The sequence below is a fragment of the Gouania willdenowi genome, chromosome 13 (genome assembly GCF_900634775.1).
Source record: "Gouania willdenowi chromosome 13, fGouWil2.1, whole genome shotgun sequence".
In the NCBI taxonomy this organism is placed as follows: domain Eukaryota; kingdom Metazoa; phylum Chordata; class Actinopteri; order Blenniiformes; family Gobiesocidae; genus Gouania; species Gouania willdenowi.
Genome location: NC_041056.1, coordinates 19,813,914 through 19,820,298, shown reverse-complemented (window position 1 = coordinate 19,820,298; position 6,385 = coordinate 19,813,914).

The window sequence follows — 6,385 nt, the reverse complement described above, 5'->3', positions numbered from 1 at the left end:
TGTCTCTTTTAATAGTCGAAAATATTCATGCATGAACAAGGCACAAAACATTTAGACTTTCCAGGCTTTAATGCAGTAGAAAACCTTTATTTAGGGAGAGGCTCGATCGATTAGTGTGAGTGAGTAAGTGAGCAATTGTAGTTACTTCCTACTAAATATTCATGGCTGGGTCTTTTGGTTTTGCAGGCAATGTTAAAGCTATTTAATTAAGATGTACAAATAACAGTATTAGAGTTGAGTAATGTGATGCTGTTATTTGAGGGCAAACAGGAAGGAAATTAAAAGAAAAAGTCCAAAAACGTTAAACATAGTTTTAAATACATGTTAAGCAGAGCTAATTACTTCAACCTATTGTGATTTTTTTTTATACAACAAGTCCCTGAAAATTACATAGAAGTTTCCAGAACCTGATGTTACATTAGAGTTTCCAACCATTTACAGCTGCCTTTCTGTTGTAATATCACAGTGAGCCCGAGTGCACGTTCTACAGTGTCAAACCACAGTGACACACGCTCACATGAGGAGGAGAGGCATCCTTAAGACAAAGCGCTATGACTCATAACCACATTTGCTTGATTTCAGGCTGCACCACACCGCCGTTTTGTATATTTGATTGAATTACCGTAAAATGGGGTTACGTTTTGTGATATTTTATCGGCAATTTTTAAACCTCTACAAAAAACTCTTTGAAGAACATTTTCCAGTCACGCCGAATAACAGAAAAAGAGAGACAGCATAGTGAAACTGAAAAGTTTCTTTTTTGCTGTGAGCAAGTGACTTTGTGGCATACGCGACTGCAGTCGAGTCGAGATCAATCACTTATTTGCTCCCCTTAAAAACTCGAGCCCTAACTTTGACCTTAAAGAGCAGAGATTAAGATAACATTTCTTGGACTTTGTAGATCCAAGGCTGCTATGGACGTCACGTACATGCCCTGCAGTCAATAACTGACTCACTCCTTACAGGGCAGGTTTGACTTTCATTAATATACACCCTGCCCTGCACATCTGACAAGCCAAGCGCTGAGGCTGCTTATATTGTTGGATCCAAACACCTCTCCAAAGAAAGTCAAACAGTTACCGTGTTGTTTGTATGGGAGCATTTTTCATTAATCACTGTTTTAAGAATCACTGAGAGCTGATGAAATTATCGGACTCACTCCTACGTGACGACGTGGATGGAAAATACTGCAAGATACATTTTATGAGGTGCTGCGCCAGAGTTAGTTCAAGGTCAAGTTCTCTATATTGTCCCACTGGGGACAATAAAGGAGCAATAAAAGTTTTCCATTTATTTAAAAAGATAATAAATAAATACAAATCTTTAAACTAGGGCCAATAAAGGAAAACGTTTTTGGATTCAAAAACTTTGGACAGGTCAACCAAACAGAAGAAAGTTTATTGTCATTGGTCCAGATGCACCAAAACTGGACATTGGACATGTTTTTCATGATTTTTAGATTATTAGATAATACACGGTAACGCTCTCACCACCTCTGAGTTTGATGGCTTTTAGTTTTCACTTTTCTGGTTCCTAAAAAAAAATACCACATTGCTTCAGTGACTTAAACTCGGGTGTGAGAAATCTGACAAGGAACAGAAAGAGAGAACAAATAAATTCTCCTGTCAAAAATTATTTATTTGAATTGAATATAAAATATAAGTTCACTTCATACTTCACTACAGGTTTTCAGGATGAAGTCTTCAATTATTTATCTAGATTTGATCAAAACTTACACAAAGAAAAGTTCTTTTTTTTTTTTTTTTTTTGGAGTCTATTTTACTTTAAACTGACATTTATTTTCAAGAACATTTTTGTTTTTAAGGTTTTCCAATGGTAATACTAGTGCTATTTTATCCATTTATTAAAACAAAAAAATAAATAAATCTATAAACGTTTCTAATATTCAAGTCACTTAAATTGTTGGGAGTGCATTTTTGTTTCTACAGAATTTGTATTTTCTCATGATTGAACATTTAAATATACTATAAAACTACAGAGCAATAAATAAAATGTTCTATTGGAAAAAAGAGAGAAAAAACAAGTTCTCTTTTTAAAACCATTTATTGTCACCTAGAATAACCTTATTATCATGGTTTACATTACAGCTGACCTGAAAGACAATGTAGTTTACTCAGTTTTTCCATTGCTGTATCATCACAAGCCTTAAAGTGAACATTCACTATGAGTCAGGGTCAGACCGCAGACTTGTTAAGGGCTGAATAAGACTAACTCCCTCACAAAAAGTGTTAATAGGCTTTGGTTGAGTGAGTAATCAGAGTTGAGTGGACTCCAATGCCCTACAGTCTGTTTCACTTAGAGCCTTACAGCTAAATACGTGAACCCACGTGAAGATTCTGACATACATTTCATCACAGATCCTTCCAACAGAAGGAACAGCTGTTTCACAGTGACTCGAGCTGTCTTTAGTAATGAAACAAGTGGGTTTATAATCAGAGTGTGGGAGCAATGATAGCGGCTGATGATGTTGTGATGGAACAAAAGTGAGCAGGAGCATATCAGTTCTTACTGGACAAAGAATTACCCACTTGCTGAGGTGAAAGTAATGGATTACAAGTACTCACGTTACTGTAATTGAGTTGCTTTCATAGGTATTTGTCCTTTTTTTGAGTATATTTACACATCAGTAATATTAAGTACGTTTTAAAAGAAGTAAAGCCATTTTATTGCATTTCTACACCCAACCTTTACTGAGTAAATGATGACTTTTTGTTTTAAAATGATCAAAGGACATTGTGAAACTACATACAAAAACATGAAATGACCAGACAACAATCAAAGGCATCACAGATCATAGCGACCAATCAGCTGCACCAACAACTGGCCTGGCTTACAACTTCACTGGTTACTTTTTTATTTTTAAATGCATTCATTTAAGTTCTCCTGACTATTTGAAACAATATTGAATTCCTTTTAGATCTTCCTATAATTTCAGACATACCTCTCAAACATTCTTTATTATTACTAGGACCATAAAAGTCATTGGCGAACTTTCATTTAATTATAAAGCCCCCTCTGATTAGAATGATCTTACTGCCTCTATCCGCTCTATAACCTCCATTAATATGTTTAAAAATGCTCTTGTGCAATACCTTCAAAATGTATGTAATTGTTTTTGAGTTTTATTGCTCATACCTTATATTTGATAGTTTCGGGCTAAACGCCCTTCATCAGACATGAGTTGCAGCATTAGGCAAAACCTGTTGTAATAGTGTGCTTGATTGAACAAGGTGGTCACATGATACATGTCAGAGTTAATAAATGGACATTTATATTGCATGCATTTACAGTCGCCATGTACACTAATTATACAGTATATACAAAAATATACACTACATATATTTACAAAAATTGACACTATTTACAAATATAACATTCTTAGGATAAAATTATTTTTTATATTCATGACCATACAAGCATCAGGGTACCCGTCATATAGTATGGAAATGTTAAACTTTGTTATGTAGACAGTTCTTAATATGGTGTAGTGACCAATGTGGAGACCACAATTAAAAATACAAAAACAGAAACAGAAACAGAAACAGATGAGGAATTTACAATATAATTTTTTTTGGTGTAAATTAAAATTGCGAGCTAACCACGCAGTTGTGCGGACCTTTTTTTTTTTTCATATTTGGACGTTTTTGATCCAGCACACTGCCTCTAAAAGGGATGTGCGTGTTTTTTTTTGATTGCGTTAAAACTTACACGACCTTCGACAGTTGAGAGGCCTGTGTGTGGGTGTGATTGGTGTGTCTGCGTGTGAGAGGTATGTAACATACTGTAATGTTTGTCTTTATGTATTATTGTTTACATTCTGTGAAATGCATGTACAGCTGCTTCTGTTCTTGTGCATCTCTTTTTTTTGTTTGAATGCTACTGTGGACCCCCTTGAAAACGAGATGGTTCATCTCAAGGAGTTCATCCTATAAATAAAATAAAAGAAAATGAATTAAACGTAATGCACAGTGGCAAAACAGCATTGAATGCAGGTTATTTTCTCAGTTTTAGAGGTAATAAATGTAGCTATACCTACAGCCAGAAAATATATTTCAATTTTGAATTGAATTAATTGTTATATTATTTAAAAAAGAATTGTACATTTTTTTTTTACAGATGTCTTTGTGGAAAATTAATGAAGTTCCATTCGTGCAATATTTGCTCTCTTCCTTTTTAAATTTATACATGAGATGTTTACTGTATGCAAGGGAACCGTGGCAAGATTTATTACCAAAAATAAACGTGGGGGAGTGAAAGTAACTAGTAACTAGTTCTATTTAAGCTACTTTTTACTTGTACTTCAGTATTTTTTTTTTTTATGACTTACTTGTACTTGTACTTAAGTACAATTTCAATCAAGGAACAGTACTAAAAAAGGAAGTTCCATTTGTGCAAAAGTTTGTCTCTTCCTTTTTAAATGTATACATAAGATATTTACTGTATGCAAAGGAACCGCGGAAAGATTTATTACCAACAATAAATAATATGGGGTACATGGAAGAAAACAACTAGTATAACTTACTTTGAGTACTATTTAATTAAGCTACTTTTTACTTGTATTTGAGTATTTTACGCATGACTTACTTGTTCTTGAGTGTAATTTCTATCAAGTAACAGCACCTCTACTATATCAGTACTCTTTATTATTGTCACATTAATAAACCTGTTCTAATATCTAAAAATATTTTTTACAACAGCGTAATTACCTATCAGTGTAATCGCTAACTTATTTAACCTGAACTTTTATTCCCATTAATGATTAATCTACCAAACCCCTTCAACTCAGAAAGAAAAAAAACAAAAAAAAAACTGCAGGCAATTATTGATGCATTCATTAACCATTTATTTATCCCCGCTGATCGTAATAAAGCACTAGAGCCTATAAACGTGTTGTGTCTATTCCTAACACATTGTGTTTAATATGACTTTTTAAACATGTCAGAGCTTCAATAAGCCTCTTCACACGCTTGTTGGTGTGAAAAGTTCCTTCCCGTCAGATAATGAATATCTTACTTCATATGCGCGTAATTAAAGAGCAACGCTTAGCATCTGACGACGAAGTGTCAAATATGAGCCCATAATAAACCATGGAGGCTACAATTTGTACTGGTATAGTGTTAGGACTCTGTAAATGAACAAAATGCCTGGGCTTGGCAATTCTATGTGGTGTACCCGTTATTAGATTATCCATGTAAGACAGGGCAACAGCAGTCAGCATAAACCAGTAGAGAGTGTTGCTGTGTGCCTCTGCAAAGAAGTTTTATAATTAAATAGCAGAACTGCAGTGTTGGAAACCTTGTAAAAGGTTAACTTCCTCTTGGTAATGGTTGTTTTTAGCTTTTGGTCAGGGTCACGTTGTGTGTGTGGTTGTGAGTTTGTGGCAGCGTGTTGAATAACAGCAGAACAGCGAGTGAAGGAAAACGTCAAGTGTCACAGCTGTCATTTGGTTTTTTTTTTTCCTCTGCCAAGGAGGTAATATTTTCACCAACGTTTATTTATTTGTTTGTTTTTTAGCAAGATTATGTCAAAAGTGTTTCACAAGTTTTCACAATATTTTAACCAAAGATAGATCTTACGCCATGGAGGATTTTATAACATTTTAGAGGGGATCTAGATCAATATACTGATTTAGATCAGTTTGAAAAATCAATAATTCCCTATCTCACATCATTGGCAAGTCATAATGCTCAACATGTTGTGCTTTATGTCTTAATTTTGATAATTTTTTCCCCCAGAAAACCTTAAAAGAGGGAAATTTTTGGCCTTTTGACACTTTTTTCAGATTTAACTCCTTTTGTCAAAAATATCAATTTTTTCCTATTTTTTTATTTATTTTTTACTTTTTTGTTCTTATCTAATTTTTGTCCTTTTTTGATTTTTTTTGGCCACTTTTTTTTTTTTATCCAAATAACAAAACCTTTGCCCAATAAATACCACTAGTTTCCTTTTCCCCCTACATTTTAACTATTTTGTTTCACATTTTTGCCCTTTTTCACTATTGTTTGCTTCATTTTGCTTATTTAAGCTACAATTTGCCATTACATACCACCTGGTTCCTCTTTATTTGCACATGTTTTGCCAACTCTTTATTGCTTTTGGCCCATTTTAGTCACTTTACACTCTTTTCTTGCCACATTTTTGCCACTTTTGGACCATTTCTGGCCACCTTTTACCATGTCTGCCTCCACTCGCTTGTCAAAAAAATAAAAAAAATAACATAGTGGATCAGACCGGCCCACTTCGGGTTGACGGCCCACCGGGACGCTGCCCACTATGCCAGATGGCCAGTCCACCCCTGCCAGAAAATCATTTTCAGAAAATTGTTGATCAAGTTTTTGTGCCAGGCACATATAGTGATTTGGAT